The 25,971-nt window shown below is 38.0% G+C and overlaps 1 long non-coding RNA gene across 10 annotated transcripts in view; it reads left to right on the forward strand.

Annotated features, from left to right (window-relative positions):
• The window catches only part of LOC140622850 (uncharacterized), an 82,673-nt gene that overhangs the window by 14,579 nt on the left and 42,123 nt on the right, over window positions 1-25,971 (forward strand). For 6 of the 10 annotated variants that reach the window (XR_012022523.1, XR_012022520.1, XR_012022518.1 and 3 more), the window contains exons 4-5: window positions 11,409-11,539; window positions 17,870-17,977. This is a non-coding gene — a long non-coding RNA (uncharacterized lncRNA). The remainder of the gene's footprint in view (window positions 1-11,408; window positions 11,540-17,869; window positions 17,978-25,971) is intronic. The other 4 variants (XR_012022524.1, XR_012022521.1, XR_012022519.1 and 1 more) reach the window with 3 other exon arrangements.

The raw sequence follows: 25,971 nt of genomic DNA on the forward strand, positions 1-25,971 counted from the left end.
AGAAATGAGAGAGCCAAACCTGCTTATTTATGCTTCACATCTAGAGCACCTATTACTCACCAGGCACTTTGCAAGAAGCTGAGAAAAGCCTTAAATGCTTTGCAGAGGTTTTCTTTTGTCTTCTTTATTTTAATTCTGTAGGCAGTGGGAGATTATTGAAGAATTTTGATCACAGGTACGTCACGCTTCCATCTGTGTCATAGAAAACTCACTCAGAAGCAAAATGGATAACAAAACAGCAGTGGCGAAATTAGAATAGCCACGTTATCAGCTAGAGGATTCCTACTCCTTGAATATCTGGTCAATTTGGATAAAAATCCAATTCTGTAGCTTGGGACAGTCCTCATGATAGCTTGCGCCTAGTGTGTGTGTCTGTCCTCCTTGGTAGTTCTTAACCTTTAAGGCTATCTCCTTTTTAGCAACAACACATTGAACATAGAACTCAGCTCTTTTGTCAGTTTCTAGAAAAATATCCACTCATACTGGAGGGTGTGTGTGTGTGTGTGTGTGTGAGAGAGAGAGAGAGAGAGAGAGAGAGAGAATACTTTACTGAAGATTCAGGGGTCACTAGGACATAGGGCTTCAAATGAAAGAATGTGGGGCCTGGGAGCAACAGCCAGCACCAAGTGCATCCAAGATAATTGCACTTGAAAGGAGTCCACACTTTGAGCATCTTTCATGTGTCTTCAGAGTATTTTAAATCAGAAACTATGAAATTGAGTTTTAATGCTAAAGCTCTTCCTGCTCTGAAGTGATTGGTCCGGCAGAGTTCAAATCTCCTGTTTTCATCTCCCTTCTTACTTTCCTCTCACCTCCCCCCCCCATTTTTTCTGTGGAGCAACCAATAAAACCACCACCTGCCTCCTGCAGATAATCCACAAAACCATACCCATCAAATGTCAGTTTCTACCCCCAAACAATTATCAAAGCATTTCTCCAACAAAGCACTCCCTTTCTAGGAGGACTTTTGGTGACTAAAATTCTCTCTTTCCTATCATATATTTTCTCAAGAAAAACATATGCAGCTTCTTGTATGTTTAGCTACAGGACTTCTGAGGGCAGGATGGTAAGGGCTGGAGGTGTGGAGTGGTGAGTTGGGATCAGAAGGTAAACATGGCACAGCTATATTTTGCTTAACACAGTTGGGCCATATCCAACTCACAGCCTAGTCCCCATCTCTTGAAGGGCTGCTAGAAATTTTCTCTAAAGCTCCACTGGTGCCAATGCTTGTTGGATTTCTGGGTCTAGTTAGGCAGAAGCATCCTACCCCACCCACCACCATGTGTTGGTTCAAATTCAGTAGCACTGGGGCTCCATGGTTACCCCGAAAGTAGGTAGGAGTCTCAACATTGGGCTTTGACCGCATATGTTCCCCCTTGGAGTCGGGGCTGACCTCTGGACCAACATTGATTACAAAAATGCCTCCTATTACTTTAATATTACTACTTTTATAGGCCAACCAAGGAGAGAGGGCAGAGCTATGGTATTTACCAAACTCTTTTGCTTATGGGGTCAGGAGAGCCTGACCCTGTAACCTCTCTCCTGATTCTGGATCTTAATTTCTTGAGTTCTTTTCATAGCTACATTCCTCTAAAAATACCTATCCTCCCAAGAGCCAGAACAGATAGAAACATTTCTCTTCTCAGCCTCCAACCCCATGTAGTGCTATGGGTATTAATTCTGTCTCTGGTGGCTGCTAGATTGCAGGGGCAAATGTGTGAGATATTACTTTTACTTTTATTTAGGACCTGGCTTCCCAACTAGATAAATATTCAATAGTCATGGTTCGTGTTTAGGCCTAGGGCTTTTTCCATCTTGTTCTCTGACCCAAAGTAAGTAACTCACCTCATAGTCTGGAGGATTTGATAGTTGGGTGAACTACCTATGTGAACTAACTCTCTGAACTTGAGTGGCTGAGCTCTGCACATTCTGTACAGCTGCATAGGTACTTTTACCTCTAACCTCGAATAATCATAGTCTTCTCTCTTCTTCCCTTTGAATAACTTCTTTAAAAGCAAAGAGTAGGAGGAAAACTCAGATTTTCAGAGGAAGTTCTGAGCTTCTCCTGTAATGTTTTGCTTTAAATTCCTCCTGCAACAACTTATTCCAGCAAGCCTGATTCTTCCACATTACTCTCCAACAGCAATGTGGGGATGCTTTGTGGCAAAAGCCTCTTAAGTTTTAACACAAATTACAGAGGTCATTTCTCCTTCCAGCTGTTACCAGAATTGTCTAAATTCTAACTTACAAATTCAGACATTTACATTGCCAAGTATTGTTAAGCATTCAGCTACCCAATGTACCCCAAGGGATGTATTGGCAGCTTTGCGATCACTTAAATTCCTAATTATGGACCCTGGAAACTTTTAATTAATCATTGTCTACATTCCAACTGTTATTCAGGGAATGTGAAAATCGTTCTTTCTGCATCACCCAAAAATGTCTTTATTTGTTCTTGGTGAACATGTAGTGTTCACCAAGGGTCGTAATAGGCAGTCCCCAGTTAAGATCTTTGAGGGACCCTTACTCAATAGAAGAAGCAATCATAATAGGGATCTTTCATCAGGTCTCTACCTAATTGTAAGTTAAGGACTTCTTTTGTCTTGCTGCTTTTAATATTTTTTCTTTATCACTTTATTTTGCAAATTTAATTACAATATGTCTTGGTGTTGGCCTGTGTTTGTTGATTTTGATGGGAATTCTGGTGCCTCCTGGATCTGGATGTTGTTTACTTCCCTAGGTTAGGGAAGTTTTCAGCTATTATTTCTTCAAATAAATTTTCTGCTCCCCCCTCTTTTTTTTTTTTTTTGAGTCCCTGAGTTCTCTAAGCCTATTCTCATGTTACATAATTCTTCTCTCTTTTGTTCAGCTTCATTATTTCCCATTATTTTGTCTTCTAAATCACTAATTCATTCCTCTGCTTCTTCCAGCCTGCTGTTCATTGCATCGATACTATTTCCAATCTTGTTTATTGTAATCCAATCTTCATCTCTGATTGATTCTTTTTTAACTCTTTTATTTCTGCAGTAAGGGTCTCCCTGATGTCTTCTGTTCTTTTCTCAAGCCCAGTGAGTATCGTTATGATTGCTTTCTAATTTCTTAATCTTCTCAAGAACTTTGAAAGGATGTGACCTTGTGGCGCAATGGTAGCGCGTCTGACTCCAAGAACTTTGAAAGGAAATATTTTTGTCCCTCTTTATGAATTAGGAAACATAAAGACTTAGAGTTTAGTTGACTTGTCAAAGTCATACAGCTAGTGAGTGCGTGAGTAGGTTTCAAATCCATATCTGTCATGACTCCAAAAACTATCTTCTTTCTACTGCATCATAATATAAAATATATAATACAATGCTTACAGCATATTTGATACTCAATATATTGTACTTTTTGTTCTTCTTTTTTTTCCACTTAGAGTGAAATGTCTATAATTTTAGCAGCTGTGTGCTAGGAACCAGAGACAGACACCAACATATATATTTTCTATTATCTTATGGTAGATATATATTGGATGCATGTCTGCCTTCATGTACAGTTGCACCAGGCCCCACACTTGGAAGGACTCCACCATGGTTTAATTACCTGATGTCTCAAAATCCTTTATAGTTTTCAGAAAGGGACCCTGAATGTTTATTTTTTATTGGGCCCACATAATATGTAGCAGGTCCTGATTGGATACAAGGAGTGAAGGAAAAAGAAGCTCAAGGATTACACTTAGGTTTTTTGCTTCAACTATTGTGTGGATGGTAGCATATTTGGAAGTGGAATTTGGGGGAGAAATTAAGAATTTTGATGTGAACATGTTAACTTAGAGCTGCCTTTTAGATCTTATGGTGAGATATTTGCTGCTTGCTACTCCAGCATTCATTTCCCTCTTCCTGATTCCTGGTTAGACCCTGTTTCCCAGCTTTGTGATAAGGGTTTGATTGACTAGTTCCAGCCATCTACATGCTGTCCTGGCATGGCAGGCTCTGGCATATAGGAGCAAGGTAATCAACTATGCTGAGTAGACTAGTGCTCTTTGTAATTCCTTTCAACCCTAGATTGAAGGATAAAGGTTTAAAAGGGTAAGGAGAAGACTATTTGAGAAGGAGAGGCAAACACTGCAGAAACGGAGTCTAAAGGTTTTTTGTCTGTTTGTTTTTAATCACAGGCCATGGATACTTGTAGGAGAATCTGCTTACTTTCCCAGTATCTATCTTTACCAGCTTCCTACGTAAGAGACCTTCCACTGTTTAGCTGGGTATAAAGACTACATTTCCCAACATTCCCTGGAGCATTCCCTAGTACAGCCATATGATTAAATTCTTTTAAATAAGCTAAACAGGCATATGGCGTGTGCAATTTTCTGAACATATCCTTAAAGAGAGGGGGCTTGCCATTTCTCCTCCCTTTTACTTTCGGCCTTCTAGAATTTGAGTGCAGTGACAGAAACCCCAGTAGTAAGCACCAGACAAGAACCCTTGGTCCTTTGACATCATGGATACATGCCAGTTTTGGACTGCCTACTTCTTATCTTTTATGAGAGAGCTAAATGCTATCTTATTTAAGATAAGACTATTATCCACCATTATTTTGGATTTCTGTCACATACAGATAGTGTTAATCCTAAATGATGTGATATTCATATAATTAACTCCTTTTCTTTTCAGGGTACCTAAATAATGAACTGTTTGTTAAGAATAAGACTCTAATAAGGACATTTTTTTCTTACTCAGCCATGTGCAATTTGGTCTACATACACACTGAAAAAACCCCTATCCAACCCATATTTTGCTTTGGCTTTTTAAGTCCTCAAAAGATATAGATACTTTACTAGGATCTATATTATTAAAAGCACCTCTACTCCCTCTAGGGAAGCAACAATTGATCCACATTTTTCTGGCACCAGCTCACATTTCATAAACCCTTGTTTAAAATTAACTCAAACCATTAAACAACACATAAAAAAAACCCTATCTTTTTAAGTTACACTATAAAAACTACCTTCAGAGAAACTGAAACAGGTGAGTTTACATGTAATCTCGGATAAGGTGACCAAATATTCAAAATTGACTAAGACAGTCCCAACTCCCAGATTGCTGACTGCTCTGGTTTCTGTCTCAGCACACGTCCTATGGTTCTGGCCAGATGTCATCCAACTTTAGGACAGAAATTCCTGCCCCTACTTGGACAAACAAATTACTAAAAATGGAGAGAAACAACATGAAAGTGGAAATGGCAAAAAAATAATAACTAAACTTTGGTTGCAATTTTAGTTACATTTTGGCTCTTTGGCAATGTTTGTAAGCATTTCTCAACACATATTGTGTAGTTTGAGGTCTTTCAATCTGTGTATGAGATGATCCATTTCTAGGGTTCAATCAGTACTTTTAATAAGTGGTATTAACTATAATAGGCTAGAAAATGTCAGAATGCACTTCACATACTAAAGATGAGTGTTTTTCAAAAATTTCTGTTTATGTTTTATCTGTGAGTCTTTGGTACGAGAGGGTGATAAAAATAAGTTTAAACTCACAAAATTTTAGTCACTTAGGAGTACATTCACCCATTGTCTCTTGAGTCATGCATCAATATTAAGAAATCTTAAATCTTTCATTCAACAGCTATTTGACAGATGTAACATTAACAATACTTGTGAATCCATCACTTTCCTGAATAGGGTTTCCCTTGAGCCTCATTCTCACATTAGTTTCCCAGGGCTGTTCCAGCAACTTTACAAGTGTCTGTCCAGGACTGTGGGGTGGGGGTTGTCTACAGGGGATTAGTCAGTGGACAGTTCAACTTTGAAGTTCACTGGACAGAGGGTGTTTATAAAGAATTTAAGTTAGTCAGTTGGTCAAGGAAAGAAAGGCATTCCAGTTAGAAGGAGCAGTATGTGTTAAGCAGAAGAAAGAAGCAGTAGAGTGGATGGATTCACAATATCTTAGATGTAATTCTGAATTTCAAAAAGTTCTAAAAGCTGAATACATTAGGCAAGAAAACTGATCCATTCAATCTGAACTTATTGGTGTGCTGCATTTGTCAAATGAGTTCAGATTGTTTTATCATACTAAACAGTCTAAAATATCCAATCAGTCTAAAATATGGTCCACATAATGTGTATTTGAGTTGTAAAAATATATATATAATTATGAAAGCCTGATGCATTAACTATGCTTATCAGTTTTTCAGGAGGTATTATTTTTTTTCCTCTTTGAGCTTTAATGAAAATAAAATGTCAGGGGCACTTGGGTGGCTTAGTTGGTTAAGCATCCAACTCTTGATTTCAGTCAGGTTATGATCTCAGGGTCTTGAGATTGAGCCCCACGTTGGGCTCTGGGCTGAACATGGAGCCTGCTTGAGATTCTCTCTCTTTGCCCTCTACCTCTGCCCCTCCACCCCCTGCTCATACTTTATCTTTCTCTCTGCTCTGAAAATTAAAACCTCAAAATCCATAGCATTGGCAAAATAGATATCTAGTAAAGCTAACACAGTAATTTATGCATAATTATGGAAGAACTAGTGAATAAAGTGGTTATATGATATATCTCATGAATCAGTTTGTCAAATTTATACACAGCTTATTTATAATTAATAATTGCTTACTTTTTCTCCAGTTGTTTAATGACTTCTATATGCTTGCTTGTGCTTTTACTCATGCATATTTGGTGAATCTTACCTACCACAAGCAAGTAGAAGTCTATAAAGTAAAAAATCATCCCCTTTTCACCACTATCCTCCTCCCCCTTTAGCACATTTTCCAGAGGTAATCTCTTAAGAGGTTTGCATGTATTCTTTCAGACCTTTCTTGTTTTTTTTTTTATAATTTTTAAAAAGATTTTATTTATTAATGAGAGACAGAGAGAGAGAGAGAAGGAGAGAGGCAGAGGCACAGGCAGAGGGAGAAGCAGGCTCCATGCAGGGAGCCCGACATGGGACTCGATCCCAGGTCTCCAGGATCACACCCTGGGCTGAAGGCGGCCCTAAACTGCTGAGCCCCCCGGGCCGCCCAGACCTTTCTTATTTGTATGTAAGCATGCTTATGTTCTAGGTATACAAAAACAAATGTTGTTTCATGTGTCATTCTCTCACAAAGATGACATAATACTGTGAAGGTGTTCTGCAACTTGCCTACTTCACTTAATATGTTATATATATCTTTTCATGGAAATGTATAGATCAACCTGATTCTTCTCAATGATTGCCTCATGTTCTATTGCATGGATGTTCTTCAATTTAACCATTGTCTTACTGACAGATATAAAGGGATTTTTAATGTTCTTATGATGGCAAATATTCCTTCAGAGTTACATCCCTGTACTACTTCTTAGTCATACTTAAAGGACTTCAGTCTCTAAGGTCCTTGGCCAAAGTGTATATTTTGTGGGAACTGATACCTTCTTTTCTTTTAAACCAAAGAGAAGTCATTCATGTTAACCTGTAAACACAGCAACAAAATGCATTTTGTTGATTTTTTATGAGAATTATAAAGGTGACTAAAAGGGCTCTTATGTGGTAGAAACCATTCATGTCTTGCTGCTCACTCCTTTAGCTCACCAATCTCATCTTTTTTTTTTTAAGATTTTATTTATTTATTCATGAGACACACAGAGAGAGAAGCAGAGACACAGGCAGAGGGAGAAGCAGGCTCCATACAGGAAGCCCGATGTGGGACTTATCCTGGAACTCCAGGATCATGCCATGCCCTGAGCCAAAGGCATACGCTCAACCGCTGAGCCACCCAGGTGTCCCACCAATCTCCTCTTCTTAAGCAAGGTCATTCTATAGGTTACTCTTTAAATTCTTCTTTAGTGTTCACTGCATCATATCTTTCATTGTAGGAACATCTAGAAATCACAGACCTGAGAAAGAATCTCCAGATGGAAGTTGCTAGAATTTAAAAGTAGTGTTTCCACACTAGAGACATGACATGCTTAAGGGCCATGGAACAAGGATGCTTTGTAACTTCTTGCCTCCACATCTGCCTCATATAATGGCCAACTCTGAGAGGAGGAGAGTGTGTTGTTTAGAAGCATGGGCTCTGCCATCATATTTCCCAGGTCCTGCCTCTTGTTAGCTCAGAGCTTGAGCAAATGACTTACCTCTCTATGACTGAGTTTCTTCATCTGTTAAAATGGGGACAGGGATGGTGATGATGATATCATCTGTTCTATAGGATTGCTATGAAAAAATAAAAGATTAGTATTTGTAAAGCACTTACAGCATCTGGCACATATTTGTTAAATAAGAATGACACAATGTTATAGGCACTGTGGCTCTTCTTAATTTCCTGAAGAAACAGCTGTTCACAAAACTTTGTGAAAGCTTAAATGTAGCTGAAGTTGACCAAAAAATATGGTGTGAAAAATTTTGCTTCTCCTACTCATCAGCCCCTTCACTATAGAGGTGTGTCTATTCAGTGCTCACAGAAGTCCTATATTTCAGTGGCCTGTTCTGGATGTCCAAACTTCTAATGAGAAATAATACCTTATTTAGGTTAAAAAGAAGATGGACTGATATTAGGTGTCTGCTTTCTAGATGACTGTTAGGACATTCTTTGTGTTCAACAAAATATTCTCACAAGAAGAGATGCTTTAAAAAACACATCACAGGAGAAATTGAGTTAGATTTCAGAAATGTAAATATGGTGAAAATTGTCTGGATTCACAGGAAATTGGTGACTTTCTGAATGCAAGAAAATGATATGAAATTCATTGACAATGTATATTTATACTTCACATTTTCAGATTTTAATATTACAGCTATTAGAAATGCATCCAGTTTTTATTTATGCAAGAGCTGATTAGCCAGATCTGATATTTTACAAGTTTTTTATTGCTGTTTCCTTCCCACTCTAAACCTGCAATTTTCTGCATTTTGATCAATTACAAAGCATGTGAAACTGGTTTCTTTAATATGGTAGATTTCCAACACAGACAGTATAGCTCCTCACTTTCTCTTTTGTGGGAAGATACAGGACTAAAAGGCCACATCTTCTGGGTGGCTTCCATATTCTCTGGATTTGTTTATAGCTTTGGGTTGAACACTCTGACTAAGTAATTTCATATTCTTGCCTGCTGTGTCATGATTTAGTATCCCAACAAAGTTGAAGGTGTTACTTCCTCATATTACCACTCACAGGATTTGGGGGCCTGATACCAGCTTTAAACACCAGCTTCAGCGTAGAAGTATACTTGTAGGACTTTGGGTGGGACTTCAAATACTGAAAGAGGAAAGGAAAATTTGCATGCTGTGGGTAGCCACTGAAGTACCCATGGTGAGTTGACATTCAAGCTTTCAGACTTTGATTAAAAGGCTAGGAAGGAAGCGATAGATGATAAGGCTACAATCAACTTATAATTGGGTATTTTATGTGTTTGGTTTTTTTTTTTAATACTTTACCTTATTAAAAAAAATACTTTACCTTATTCCCAAAAGTCAAGCAGTTATGTGATTCCTCTTCCAGGACAGTGTCAGGAACTCTCATTTCTTTTCTTTCTCCTCTGCCTGTTCAGGCCGTGCTTAACTCTAATAATTTCTTTTCAAACTCGAGTTGCTTAGGCAACTACACTCTTTGCTCTCTAACTTGACCCCATTTCCTGATGAATAGGCTTTTCATTTTTTCACTAAGTCCTAAGACTTTCACATTTTGCAATTTTCTCTGCTAAATAACTCTAGGCATAACTGCTTAGAAAATCATAAGCAATCATAAAACCTTAGATTTTTAAAGGAAATTTAGAAATCATTTAATCCAGCCGCCTCATTTTACAGTTAAAGAAATTGAGCCCCCCAAGAGGAGATATAACTTGTTCAATGTCATCCAGCTAATTTGTAAACTGGGTAGAATTTTTCCAAAGCTAATTTTTTGAATTGATTAAAACTATAACTAAGATAATTTTAAATTTTTTTTAAATTTATTTATGATAGTCACAGAGAGAGAGAGAGAGGCAGAGACATAGGCAGAGGGAGAAGCAGGCTCCATGCACCAGGAGCCCGACGTGGGATTCGATCCCGGGTCTCCAGGATCGCGCCCTGGGCCAAAGGCAGGCACCAAACCACTGCGCCACCCAGGGATCCCCAACTAAGATCATTTTAAAGGGCACATACTTTTCCATCTTGATCCTTTTGAGTTTTCATAGGAATATTATTTATAGAACCAAATTTACAAAATCATGACTCCTATTGTTAAGAAAACACTGTGATGTGAGAAATAGTTAAATGAGGTTTGGTATTACCATGCTTTTTAATTGATCATTTATCATAACAATAGTCTCAGATGTGGTGGTTAATTGAAGGTTGACTAGGTCCAAGGTGATTGATTTGCTTTACCTTTTATTTTGGTGGGGGAGAGAGTTGAGAGAAAATGGACCAACACATGTAGAGAGAAATAATCTTAACATGGACATCAGGTTAGGGTAAAAATCTATTGTCATTATTGTTAATAAAATATCACACTTTGTGTCCACAAGATCATAACTCTAGTTTGAATATGAAGACCAGATAAGAAATTATAAATTATTTTTGTGTCTATAATTTGTATCTAGCTAGAGCCAAAGATTAAAGGTCTGTGTCTTCCCACGCTCTCTCTATTGCCTGCTCATTCCAGTTAGTGAGTTCTCCAACATGGCCACAAAGAACTTATAGTCTTTTTTTTTTAAGAATTTTTTTTTTTTTTAGGATTTTATTTATTTATTCATGGGAGACACAGAGACAGAGAGGCAGAGACATAGGTAGAGGAAGAAGCAGGCTCCCTGAAGGAAGCCCAATGTGGGACTCAATCCTGGGACTCCAGGATCACACCCTGAGCCGAAGGCAGATGCTCAACCGCTGAGCCACCGAGGCATCCCAAGAACTTATAGTCTTTGAAGAGCCACTTATAGTCTTTTATGCCACTCTGTGCAAGGCAGTGTATCTCACAAACAGGCCTACCCCTAACATTTGTGAGCCTGAGGTGAATATGAAAATGGTTATCTCTGACCCTCTCCCTATCATAATGGATCACATAACCCTTCTGTCTGTAATGACCTCATCAAAGAAACTTGTGTATAATTGTGTAGAATTCACCAAGCTTCACTACATATCCAAGCTCTCTCCACAAGTCCAAACACAAATTGTACAAGTAACGCAGTCTGCTCTTAAGAGGATAGAGAGGATCAGAAGCCCAAGCAAGCACCTGAAGGAGACTCAGACTTCACAAGCGGGGAATTCTAGGTTTTCTGGGTAAAGAGAGCTTGGTCTAGAAGAAGGAGAACATGTTTCAGGAGGTGACAGACCTGTCACCTTATGGGAAAGAGAAAGATAAGGGAGGGCCAGAATAGAACCTAAAGTATTGGACCCAGGAAAGAAGTCTTGGTTGATTGAATCAAAAACAGTACTGCTGACAAGAACACTGGCATAGAACCCTTCTATAGACATTGTCTCTTGTGTAGGACCTATACAAGAAATGGAAGCAAAAGCGTCTAATGTCCAGAAGGAAGCCACTCTTTGAAGTTATTTCTTAAACAGGGAAGTTTCAAGAGATGTTCTGAAAAAGCATCTAAAAGAACAACACTATTCAAAGGTATGGCATGTCAAACTGGAAGGAATTTCAAGATAGTTTCATGAAGATAGAATAGAGATCACAGAGATAAGTAACTTGCCCAAGGTCAGACTGCAAGTAGTAACGGAACTCACCTGGGCTTCCAGGTTCTCAGGACTGGGTTTTTACATGACCAGGTGCTGAAGCCCCTAGAAGTATAACTCTAAGCAGCACAGAAGAAAAAAAGACATAGGGTAGGTCTTATACTCTAAGTGTATTTTTAATGATGTGACAGCAAAACAGCATATACCACCGATTTTTTTTAATAATTTTTATTTATTTATGATAGTCACAGAGAGAGAGAGAGAGAGGCAGAGACGCAGGCAGAGGGAGAAGCAGGCTCCATGCACCGGGAGCCCGACGCGGGATTCGATCCCGGGTATCCAGGATCGCGCCCTGGGCCAAAGGCAGGCGCCAAACCGCTGCGCCACCCAGGGATCCCTATACCACCGATTTCTATAGAAAATCAGACACCAGTCAGGCTTTGAGAGAGAGAGAGAAAGAGAGAACAAGAGAGTGAGTGTGCAAGCTGGGAAATCAGGTGAAGAAGAAGAGGAACCACTATAATGTAAGGGCTGATGTCTTGGTAGTGATGCTGAGCATCAGAGAAACTCTCTTCTTATGAATCAAAGGAAAGTGATATAATCACTATTAGGTGATTCATTTGGGGAAGTTGGTGCAATGAAAAAAGGTAGAAACAAAGAAAGGGGGCTGTAGGGATTCTGAATGATCCCCTCACTCCCATTAACTCCCACTTTGGGACTATATATGACTTGATTTATACACTCCTATCCTGTCTGTAGGCTTCATATTTATTTTAAATATGAAGGCCAGGAAATAAAATGTATTGAAGTGGCAAGTATGGTATAAGTATGATTAATAGTTTTAAAACAAATTGAAGTTTGGTCTGTGAAAAAGAGAATTAGGCTGGAGGACAGAGTTTGTGTTCCAGTCCTAGTCCTGCAGCAAGCCATTTAACCTCTGCAGTGTTTTCTAAAAGGTAAACTGAAAATAGCAAGGCTAACTCTTGATATTTAATGACAGCAAAAATAGAGGGAGGAAACGCAAGTGTCCAGTAACAGGGAAATAGATTATGGAATATTTCTAAACTACAGTATTATCCACATTAAAAATTACAGTTTTATAAAAAAAATAAATTAAAAAAACAAAACTTACAGTTTTGAAAAATTTTAACAATATACTAAAATGTTATAAGGTTAATGGAAAAAACATGATTCAGAAACTATATATATTGAGTTATTCCAATTTTATGAAATATATGATCATAGAATGCTTGAGGAGGTGCCTGGGTGGCTCAATGGGTTAAACATCCAACTCTTGATTTCAGCTTGGATCATGATCTCAGGGTCATGAAATTAAACCCCGTGTTGGGCTCCATACTCAGCGAGGATTCTGCTTGCGATTCTCTCCCTCTCCCTCTCCCCACCCCCTCACTCTCTATCTCTAAAATAAATAAATAAAATCTTATAAAATACTTGAAGCAAATACATCAACATGTTAATTTTATTATCTCTAGGTGACAGAGATGGTTTTAATTTTCTTCTTTATATAGTATTTTTATTATTTTCCAAATTGTGTCCAATGGACATACAGTATTCTCATTTTTTAAAGTTTTTATTTTAATTCTAGTTAGTTAACATACAGCATAATATTAGTTCCAGGTGTACAATATAGTGATTTAACACTTCCATACAACACCCAGTACACATCACGAATGCCCTCCATAATCTCTATCACCTATTTCACCCATCCCCCCCAACCTCCCCTTTGGTAACATCAGTTTGTTCTCTATAATTAAGAGTCTGTTTCTTGGCTTGTACAGTATATTAATTTAATCATCAAGAAAAGATGTTTTTAATAGAAGTGATGCACTCTAGCCTAATTCATAATGATGTTGTAAGGAAAATGGAAATAAAGTAAGTTTAAAGCTGAATCCTGATGAGCATGTGCTAAATAAGTATTTATGTTAAAGTATTTATGTTAAAGTATTAAAGTATTTATGTTAAAAAAATGATGTATGTGTCCATGTGCAACTTTTTTCTTTTTTTAAGATTTTATTTATTTATTCATGAGAGAGACACACACACACACAGAGAGAGAGAGAGAGAGAGAGAGGCAGAGACACAGGCAGAGGGAGAAGAAGCAGGCTCCATGCAGGGAGCCTGATGTGAGACTCGATCCCAGGACTCCAGGATCACACCTGAGCCAAAGGAAGATACTCAACCACTGAGCCACTTGGGCAACCCTGCTTTTTTCTTAATAATAAATACATATGCCTGTAAATAATTAGAAGTCAATTCCAGTCATTAGAAGAGCATAGGATATGTGCCATTACCACCTCAGAAGCATCTGTGGGGGCTGACTCTGATGTCTAAAAAAAAAGTAAAGTCAACCTTGCTCAGTATACAGCAATTTTATCCAGTCATCAGGAGGGATGGTTAGCTTTTTTGGGAAAGTTTGTGCAAGAGGTGGGGCCCTCAGGTAGGGGTGGAACTGTGTAGACTGACTTCTTTTTCTGTAGCTTCAATTTCAGCCCCTTTTCTCAGTAGGCAGTGACCACTCTCTCTTGTCATTCCCCATGGAAGTTGCAGTAAGTTAGAGGAGGGTTAAAATAGGTTCTTGGGAAATAAAAATAGGCAGTGAGTAGGGCTGCATATGGGGCTTTTAATAGAATGAGTTTAGCATCCTGGTAGGTTAAGGTAGGCTAAACGAGGTAACTACTTCCATTTATGAACTACTGTGGCAAATACTTGCTAGTCGTGCACTCATTTAGTCCTCTAATAATATGAGGTAAGTCATATTATTTCTTTTCCTCCTCTTCCTCTCCCACCTTCTCCTCCTCTTTCCCCCCCTTTTTCTTAAAATTGGAGAAACTGAAGCTCAGGGAGGAAAAAAAAAAAAAGGAATTCTTATCTAAGACCACATAACTAATAAATGCTAGAACCAGAAATTTAGGTTTTACTGTTTACCTCAGATTCACTCAAGAAGAATGTTGAAAATGCAAACTCCTAAATTCTGTCCCTGGAAATTCTGATTTAGTAGGTTAGCAATGGGACCAAGGCATCTATATACTTTTTTTTTAAGATTTTATTTATTTATTCATGAGGAAGAGAGAGAGAGAGGGAGAGGGAGAGGTGCAGAGACACAGGCAGAGGGAGAAGCACGCTCCATGCGGGGAATCCGATGTGAGACTTGATCCCCAGACCCCAGGATCACACCTTGAGCCATAGGCAGACGCTCAACCACTGAGCCACCCAGGAGTCCCAAGGCATCTATATTCTTAAAAGCCTTGTTGATTTGTTGTCAGGGCAAGGATCCCTGCTTCATCTGACAGTGCTACTCCTAAGTCAGCAAGGAGGCAGGCTGTGTTCTTGTGCACAGGCCTGAAGACCCAGCCTTGTGAGTGAGATTTCCTGGGGGAGGAACCTTTGACTTCACATTCTGCATGAAACTCCCTATTCATGGTCCTTGTAGATTCTTCAGATTCATTTGTCTCTCTCACACCGTCAGAAAGCTGGTCAGTTGGAAAGGATGCTAAAGTAAAACGTGAATGTACCAAGATAGAGGAAATGGTTTTTACTAGAACTCATCAGCAAGGACTGAACTGATTGAAGATTTATGGTTGAAGATTCTTGCGGTAGTGAATGGAAGAGGGCATAAGCACCACCACCCCACTGCCACCTTCCAGAGTTTAGTTCAGTAAAAAGACAGTCATTAAACTGGTTCTAAGGAGGGCAGGTCCTGCTAGGTATAGACCTTTTATTAGGCTGAGAGAGATTGCACTTTTGGGGCCAAAGAGTGTCCCTCTGTAGGACTACAGAGGAATAGCTGAGGGGCCACCAGTGTCCTCTCTGCTAATTTTTCCCCAGGCTAATCAACTTCTTCTCTAAGTAAAATATTTACCAAATATATTAAATATACAGGCTTGAAGAGGAACAAATCATTGACCTGATTCATGCATCCCCATACTTTGGTCTTCCTTGCCTCAGACACCATGCCCACATCACCTTTTCTCTCCTCCCTATCTTTGCACATCTAATCCCATTGCTTGGAACACTCTTCTGCTCTCTCTTATCTTCTTTCCCTTCACCTATATTATTATTAGTCTTGCAGGTCTTAGTTTAAGCATTCCTTTCTTGGGAGGCTTCCCCAACATAAAGGTTAGAGACACTTTTTTTTTTTCTTTTTATTCATGAGACACACACACACAGAGGCAGAGACACAGGCAGAGGGAGGAGCAGGCTCCACGCAGGACACTTGACGTGGGACCTGATCCCGGATCTCCAGGATCATGCCCTGGGCTGAAGGCAGCGCTAAACAGCTGAGCCCCCCTCCCCCCCCAGTACCATCTAGCCCGAGGTTAGAGACTCTTAATGTATGTTCTGACAACCCTGTGCTAGCACTCATCACATTTTATTGTTACTACATATCTAATTGCCTATTTCCCCCTACACTGTGAGCTCAAGGAAAGCAGGGACTTTTTCTCGCTTGTCCCTCATTGTTTCCTTATGGTGAATTCAATGTTTGTCCAGTCTGTATTGGGGATTGAATGAGCTGAGCTGAGAATGTGAAACTCTGTACTTAGTGAGCCCGTCACCTAGAAGGATCAAAGGTTGGGACTGGAACTGTGATCAGTTAGGGACAGAATTCCTAACTCTACTAGAGCTCAACTTTATACAGATTATGATGCCAAGAATCCCGAGATGAGAATCAGGAGCATGAGGTGTGTGACTTTTGACTAGTTGCTTAGTGTCTTTATCTCTCAGAGCTTTTCTGAGTAGGAAAGGGAAGTGTAGGAAAGTACTTTAAAAATATAAATATGAGTGCACAGTCGTGGAGATGTAGGAGAAATGGGGTCATCTCCAAAGGGCTGTGTTTGGGACTTAGAGGCCACATTCTGGTTCCTATTTTTCCCACCTCAAGCCATATGTCTGGTTAAGTCAGCACAGTCAGTACAATGGAGCTCTCATCAACCCTCACTCACCACCGCCATTATCTGGTTGATTAATACAGTTTGTGTGTTATTTCAAGAGGAAGGGGAGGAGGAGAAAGAACAAGGTAGCAGCATTTGCTGGTGTTAAGTGTGGTGGATCTGTCAAAAACACTTTCCAGATTCCTGATTCTCTAGGGGATAATTTTTCTGCTGGTATTTTGAGATCTCAAAATTAAATACCTGTACCAGAGCTGCCATCTCCAAGGTGACAGTGCTAGAAATCTCCTTTGGATTCTTAACATGAGAGATTTTAAATAATAGTTTCCTTAATGAAGCACCATATGGATAACATTTTAGGACAGGTAATCAAATGGTGGAAGAAAAAAATCAACTGAAAAAAACAAGTGAAAGCATTTCATAATATATACATATATCAAATCATCACACTGTACACCTTAAACTCACTCAAAGTTGTATATCAATTACATCTCAATAAAACTGGAAAAAAATAAAGAATTTGAAGTAGAGTTGCCAGATATAGCAAATAAAAATATTTGGGACATACATTAGGAAATTATTTGTTATTTATATCTGAAATCCAAATTTAACTTGGTATCTTATATTTTGTCAGGCAAACTTTAATGGAAGGCATCTCCTTTTCCCTCGCTTAGTTCTGTTCTAATTATTCCATAGTAAAAAATAAAATGTTTTTTTAAAAATGTTAATTCTCTAGTATTATTGTTTATATGAGTTGAATGTTATCATTTAGTCTTTTAAAATTACATTTCTCTTCAAAATAGCCCTGGGGCACCTGGGTAGCTCAGTCAGTTAAACCTCTTGATTTCAGTTCAGATCATGATTTCAGGGTGGAGCCTGCCTAGGATTCTCTCTCTTTCTCTCTCTCTCTCTCCCTCTCCCTCTCTCTCTCCCTCTCTCTCTCTCTGCATTCCCCTCCCTAACCAGTGTGTACTCTCTCTCTCAAAAATAAATAAATAAATAAATAAATAAATAAATAAATAAATAAATAAATTCAAAATAGCCCTTCATTTTTATTCATATTTTCATATAGGAGATTAAGATTTAATTTATCTGGTCAATTATTTCATGGCATTTGGGGGGGGGGCTCTTCTGTGTTTTAACCTTAAGTCAATAGGATTTTGATCATTATGGTCATTTTATTGTATTATAGTTCAGTACCATCTATTACTATGTTTTCTTTGAAGGCAATAAACCACAACTTTACACGTGGAAAATCTTGGGTACTGCATTTCATTCATTCTGCTTAGCACTAAGTGGTATTTTATTTTATTTTATTTTATTTTATTTTATTTTATTTTATTTTATTTTATTTTTTAAAGTAGGCTCTGTGCCCAGTGTGCAGCCCAATGTGGAGCTTTAACTCACAATCCTGAGATCAAGATGCACACTGAGATCAAGAGTTAGACACAACCAACAAAGACACCCAGGTACCCCTATGTTATTTTACTTTTTATTGAAAAGTTTCGGGTGTATACAAAAAGAAAAGTATTTTTATGAACTTCCTTGTATCACATTAGCCACCTCCTATAGTTACCACCTCTGGCCAGCATTGTTTTAACTATACTACCATCTGCCTCCCCACCACCACTTCAGTTATTTTAGACCAAATCCCAGGCCTTGAATCATTTCAATGATAAATATTTCAGTATATATATGTAAAAAGAGAAAAAAATTAAAAATATATCTATAAAAATAATCATACCTAAAACAGTGAATAGTATTTCTTTAATATTATCAAATATCAAATGAGGGTTCAGATTTCTCTGATTGTTTCTTTTTTTAAATTTTATTTATTTATTCACACACACAGAGAGAGGAACAGACACAGGCAGAGGGAGAAGCAGGCTTCATGCAGGCAGCCTGACGTGGGACTTGATCCCAGATCTCCAGGATCACACCCTGGGCTGAAGGCAGTGCTAAACTGCTGAGCCACCTGGGCTGCCCTCTCTCATTGTTTTATAATCTTTATATGTGTGTAATTTTTTGAATCAGAGACCAGAAACCAAAATCCCTTTGTTGTAATTTATAGGTAGGTTTCTTCCTATTTATTGAAGAAACTTGGTTATCCAGTTGAATCTTCTACATTCCAGATTTTTAAAACTATATCCCCATAGTATTATTTAACATGACCCTCTGTCTCTGTATTTTTTATAAACTGGTAGTTGGATGTGCAGATGTAGTCTAATTCAGGTTAAATTTTTTTCAAGAGTACTGGTAAATGGTGTGTGTATTATGAGGTATATAATATCTAATTTTTGTGATATCAGAGACCATTGATGATCATTGCCTAAATCCATTATTTAACTAGAAATCTGCAAAATGGTGTTTGTTTTACTACATCATTCTTTTTCTATTTATTATTGAGAAAACTTTCCCTCATCGATTGTTTTGTTACATTAAGATATATACGTACCCATATATATGTAAGTACATGTCATAGATCAGTCCCCTAGGAAACAGACTTTGAGGTGGAGGTTGCCTATCGGACTTATAGAAGAGAGTTCTAGGGAACAACACCTGTAAGAGAGAGAGGAAAGCAGGGACTGGGTGAAGGAGTGGTTGAACAGTGAAGGAGTTGAAAAGGAAGACTCAGCCAATCCCACAGAAAGCTTTGAAGCTGGGAAAACTCTTCAGAATTGAGACTGTGCCTACCCTTGCGTTGACAAATCGTTGTTTGTGGGCTGCCTCTGGATTGAGAATGTATTCTCTGGTAAAACAACAACCTTCATCCAAAGGCAATTCCTGAGGAAGGCTCTGCTGGGAACCTTTAGCAGTTGAGGCTCCAGACAGCTAAATTAGTGTCTCAGTCTTGAAGGGGAATCAGGGCAGTGCTCTGAAGTACTCAATACAAAAAAGGCAGGTTAAATGCTTGATTCTAAGAAAAAAAAAAAAAGAATAAATAGATAAATGCTTAATTCTTTGTACTTACCAGATTTAAGAATTGTGATTTTTAAAAAATATCATAAACTCGTGGATTTTAACATATTTGATGTGTTTGCAATCCATGGCAGTAGTCATTTTTAGTGATTTCCATCTTTTGCCAGGAGAAACTTCCTCAGGTTGGCCTATGAACCCTTTGACATGACCCCTCCACACTCACCAACAGTTTTTGATAGCTTCTTTACTTTCTTGATGACAGAATGTTCAGACTCAACTGCTACAGTTCCTGTCCCAAACCTGTAAATTACCAGGGAGAAATCATGTTTAGAGGCCACAGCAAGTTTAGGAGTGGTGCTCACTGCTCCTGGGTTGGCTATTGCTTAGCTTTTACAGCAGAGATAGCTGGAAATACATAATTTCCTAAAAAGAGAAATGTATCATGAACTCTTCAGTGGTATTTCTAGCTTGAATTTAAGATTACAAGAATTTACTAAACTTTGATTTTATGTTAGTATCTCTTTTCCTTTGGAAATCTTTGTGTTAGGAAGCAGTGGGAAATTAAGAAGGCTTAAAGCTATCAGAAGAGAGGAAGGGAAAAGACAAAATGAAAGCAGGGAAGGAATGTGTGTCATTTTGCAAAACCAACAGTTTTAGTCAAGGAGAAGTTAGGTGTCTTGCCTGATAGCTCCATACATAAGCCAGTTTGAGACTGATTCAAGCCAAAGACCTTCTCAGAAGCCCCCTTGAGTTGTCCTGAAGTTGCCTTTAGCTCTTTATGATACTAAGATCTCCTTCTATGGGCAGAGTTTTATGGTGTTTTTTGAATATACAATGTATACATTAGCATGTTGACTTGCTAGGCATGCACAATTGAACCAAAGTGCCTAATGCAAGCCCCCTGCCCTTGCCCCTTTTCTACTTTTGAAAGCTAGAGTGATTTCTTGAAAGTTTCGGTGTTTTCTTTTTGAACAAAAACCAGATGTCAGCTTTATATATTCTGTTTGCATAGAAGTGGAGAAAAATGCAACCTGCCCTATTATTCCAAATGAAGTTTTAAAATTAATGGCTTTGATTAGTGACTCAATGTTTACTTAACCTTGATTCCCAAATTGAGCCTAAGGAAGGACTTTTCTTACCTTTTGATGATTTGGGCTATAGATTTCCCTATTTTTTTTTTCTCTACTAGTCTTTGTCCTACTTTTTCCTCTAATAGTTCTTGCAACTTTTTGGTCTATACTGGCTCCTTTTCTTGTTTTCTGGCTCAATATATACTAATAAATATGAATTTTAATGACACTGGGAACTTGTAATCAGATATGCCACACAGCATGTGCTCAATCTCCCATTTTGAAACCATCTTCTTAATATCATCAAAAATCAAAATCTGGGGGATCCCTGGGTGGCGCAGCGGTTTGGCGCCTGCCTTTGGCCCAGGGCGCGATCCTGGAGACCCGGGATCGAGTCCCACATCGGGCTCCCGGTGCATGGAGCCTGCTTCTCCCTCTGCCTGTGTCTCTGCCTCTCTCTCTCTCTGTGACTATCATAAATAAAAAAAAAAAAAATCAAAATCTGGTTTCCCTTACATAATACATCAGGTTGTTTCCAATTGTTTAGTGCTAGAATTCCTTAATTAAGAAATATATGTAGAAACCTGACAGTTTAGTCCACCTGGCTGTCTTGGTTGGTGGAATGTGCAACTCTTGACCTTGGGGTTATGAGTTTGAGCCCCACGGTGGGTGCAGAGATCACTTAAAAATAAAAAAGAAATAAACTCTAGGAATGCGTCCATTTCTCTAAAAAAAAAGAAATCTGATAGTTTTTTATTATATTTCACTCATACATCTACTTGTATTTAATTTTGCATTTACTTAGGACCTACAATGTGCCATGAAGTGTGCTCTTATGATATGTTGCTGGTCCTCTGGCTCATGTGGGATTCTTTTTTTATTTTTTAAATTTCATTTACTTATTTGAGAGAGAGAGAGAGAGAGAGAAAATGAGCGGGGGAGGGGTAGAGAGAGAAGCAGACTCCCCAGCTCAGCTGGGAGTTAGCCAGGTGGCTCCATCCCAGGACCCTGGGATCATGACCCAAGCTGAAGGCAGACACTTAACTGACTGAGCCACCTAGGCGCCCCATCAAGTTCTGATTCTTGTCCAGGTTGCTTAACAATAGAGAAGTATCTGACCTCAGGGACATTTTTTTTCTTAATGCTTATTTGACTGATGGGTATTTTGGAAGGTAGGAGAAGGAATAGCTGGACTGCAAAGCTCAAGTGATAATTCCTGCATTTTCAGAATCATAGTGCATAAAATATTCTTAATTTAATCTCATATTAGAAGACAGTGACCTTATAGGATATAAGATAGTAATCCTTATAGGATAAGTGGATGTCATTCAGATGAAGCTGTCATATTGGTACTGGGAAATACAGGTCTGGGACAAAGGAGAGAATTCAAGGAAATGCTGCATGGGTCAGAAGGCTGACCAACTGTTTTAATTCTGTCAAATGATAGAACAAATGCACATGTACTTCAGCTGAAGCCAGAATACCTTGAAAAGAATTTCCTGAAAGAGTGAGGATCTTAATGTAGAAGATAGTTTAATAGCCTTCTCTAGACTTTGGGAAGGTTCCTATCTATATAGGCCATAGATTCTTATCAGGAGATAGGTTCAATAGCTAATAGCTTCTCCAAGTACTTTCTAGCCCCAGGAGTCGGTAATTTAGTATACTTAAGTAGGGATCTCCTTGACATTTTTGCATTGAATATCAGAATAAATAGATAATAGCATATCTATATAACTTGCTAACATGTCATTTAGGCCGCTTGAGGGCTGTAGTAAATTGCTCTGCCACTTTTTTAAGTGATTATACAAGTGCTAAGCATCAGTGATAAGATTATTCTGTGTTTTATTATTATTCCTCCCCTCTGGTGCTGAGAAATGAATTGCTTATGAAACAGAAGAGAGGATTGGCTTAATAACTGTAATCAGATATGCCACACAGCAAATGTGAACTTCCCTTTCCCCCATTTTAGCCATCTTTTATCCCAAGAAGAACAACCGAATCTCAGATGTGGGAAAGGGCAGTAGTAATCCTTGAATGTAAACTGTTCACAGGAATTAGACACAAGTGAAACTAAAACAATGGAACAAACTTGTGATTGGTGACTATCTTACATTCTTTCTAAAGAGTCCTAAGGGATGATTAATATTAATATCAACACACATCTTGCTGTTCTAAACACTTCACTACTAATTTATTCTTATAACAACTCCATGAGGTAGACACTGGTATTATTTCCATTTTATGGATGAAAGAGCTGAAACACAGGGACTAAGTGATTAGCCCATGGTCACATAGAGACGACTAGATAGTATGCTAAACTGCCTCTAATGAAATACTGATTTCCTGACTGTATTTGAGTTAGTTCAATATTATGTTTCTAGGGAAGACTTAATCAGTTTTTGAGAAAACATGCAGTCAGTCCAATTTCAAATTAGGACGAATCTTTGGCTCAATCCTTTAGTCTCTAAAAGTCCCTCAGAGCCTTTACTTGGATAATTAGTTGTGAACAATATCAATTATATCTAAGTGGACAAATTTAATTACTACAGAAGACCAATTGATTTTTTTAATTATCATTGATTGCTCAGTGGTTATCTCAGGGTAAAGATTGGTACTTTCTGAATCTTTCATTTAATTGGTTTATTAAGTAGTCCGAAGGTTGACACCAAAGTTAGAAAGGGGAATTTTCTTCCTGCACCCTTTTTATCTCCATAAAGGGTAAGCATCATTTAAGCCTAAGGCATTCAACAACCAAAACAACAGTAACAACAAAAACAACAATTAATATTATGTTTCTTGTAGATTTTAGGGATCTTCTCACTTTTTGTTTTAGTGGATTTATTAGAGGTAGTGATACTCTAGTTTCCTAATGGTAAAAATAGAACTTGCCATATTAGCTGGAGCACCTCGATGCTGGTATTTTTTAATTCTTAAGTCAAATTCACAGTGAAGCCAGTTAAGATCATAAGGATTATTGGAAATTGATGTGGATTTAGAGAGAGGAGAACTGGATTCTGCATTTCAATCTATCCTTATACCCCTCCTCACCTCAGTAATAGCTGGCTGTATGATTTAATTTTCCTGTCTCAATTACTTATCTTTAAAATTGGGATAATCACATTTGTCTTCTTTATCAAGCCAAGTCTGTGACAGTACATTAAAAAATATTAAATGTATGCTGGGGCACTTTGGGTGGCTCAGTTGGCTGAGGGTCTGACTCTTGGTTTTGGCTCAAGTCATGATCTCGGGGTCCTGGAATCGAGCCCCACAGTGTGCTCCCCATTCAGTGGGGAGTCTACTTAAGATTATCTCTTCCTCTGCCCCACTCCACCCTTTCCTCTCTCTCTCTCAAATAAATAAATAAATCTTTAAAAAATATCAAATGTATGTAAATTTAAGGACCATTAATATTTAGAGATTATCATACTATTTGCATTGTTTTGCTATAGAAATATTGTCTGACACCAATTATGTCAGTTTTCTATTGCTGCACAAGAAACTACCTCAAACCTGTTGGCTTGAAACAACCATTTATTATTTGCCATAAGCCTACAGATTAGCTATGTAGATTGTGCTGGTCTGTGCCAGGCTCAGCTATTCTTGGGCTTGCTTATGCATCTGTGATAAACTGGTGGGTTAGGATGACCCTAGCTGGAATAATTTGGCTCTCATTCACATGATCTCTTATTCTTCAGTAGGCTAGCTCAGAATTATTCTCAGGACAAAGGAACAGGAATGTGTGTGTATAATGCCTCTTGAGAGCTCTGCTAAGTATGGCACCCCATTATGTCAACCACATTCTAGAGGCCAAAGCAAGATGCAGGACAGTTCAGTTCAAGAGGTGGGACAAATAAATGCAACATCATGATGAGAGGAGCTGTATAGACATGTTGTAAGAAGAGGGAAAACTGGAGCCATTTTTGTAATTACTCTATCACACTAATTGCATCACTTATATTCAATTTAAATCCTTAATTTTTTATTTATTTTACTAGGATAGCGATTTTTGACCTTTTCAATTTTATGTCACTGTGTTATATATTTTTTATATAAATACATATATCCACATCCATGGCTTGTTGCCCATATATAAATCTAACATAAGACATTTGAATATAATTGCAATTATTGTGACCAACAGGTAAGAACCTGGGTAATTTATTAGATATATTTGTATTTATTAATTCTTGTTTGTTATATTAGCATTTGCATAAAGAGATAAACAGAAGATCTGGTTAAAATAACTGTTGGAATTCTGAAGCCCATAAGGTTTTGCACTACTGGATTCCCTATCCAGTAAGGGAAGCATACTTCCCTTCATTACTGGTCTTATAAATAGTCAGATTAAATGAAGAATTGAGACAATATAAGTGGAAAATTCAGATCTCTAGCCCTGCCCTCAAGAAATTTTGTTTTGGCTTTGTTTTATTTTGTTTGAGCTAGAATGAGCCTGACTGGATGTCTACATTGATTAAGCCCCCTAAATATGTGTTTAACTCATGATTTCACTTGGATTTAGGCATTTGGTTGTATGATGCCAAACATCTGGATGTTTTTCCTCAGCAGTGCCAAGTATGCATATATGTGGAGGAATGTTCCAACTTTGGCATTTAGTTGGCATTTCTATATATGCTTTTCAATCAGATACACTATGTCACCAGAGCAACTCCAGAAGTTTGGGTCAAACAGATGTATTTCTGATTAAGTTTAATTCTATAAACTGTAAATATAAGCTCTCTAAATTACACATAGGCACTTGGCAATATCCTGTAGATTCTAACATTCTCTTTCTTTATGTTGACATCATGTTCAGGAACATTTAAATATATTTCCATAACATTTTCTAAATGACTGTATTATAACTTAATGTTATATTTGGCAAACACAACCTAAAATGCAGTAGCTAATAGTGTAAGCTCATTTCATTTGCATTACCATTGTTAACCACTTTCATGTAGTACTTACCAAATGTGTCAGATTATTACGATCTATTTAATGACTTTAATGGATGAGGTGCATTGTTCTTAAATTCAATTATACCCTTTGCACCTCTAGAATTAAGGTCATGTCAGCATTTCTATTATATAAGTGACTGGATTTAGCAGTTTCTAACTGAGCTGTAAAAATTGGCTTCTAAATTCAATCTTGGTAATAAAGGTCACTGCCTGGGGGCTTTCCCCCCCAAATTTAGTATATATATAATTTTATGGTGCATCTCCTGCTTTCTAAAATAATCTTTTAGGAAAAAATTCCATTACGGTCTTCGTGTGGCAGAAGGAAAAGTCCTTAATTTCCTGTTTGCTTTATAAGACTAGTTTTTCTTCCTTGCTGAGTAACAATCTTTTTAGGCAATTTAGTTTTTAATATGCTCTCCACTACTTGCTGGTTGAACAACGTTGTGCTATGTGCCTCAATTTGCTTATCTGTAAAATGGACTATTAATGTTACCTACCTCATAGAGTTGTAGTGAGGAT

This window comes from Canis lupus, chromosome 32 (assembly GCF_048164855.1).
Source record: "Canis lupus baileyi chromosome 32, mCanLup2.hap1, whole genome shotgun sequence".
Lineage (NCBI taxonomy): Eukaryota > Metazoa > Chordata > Mammalia > Carnivora > Canidae > Canis > Canis lupus.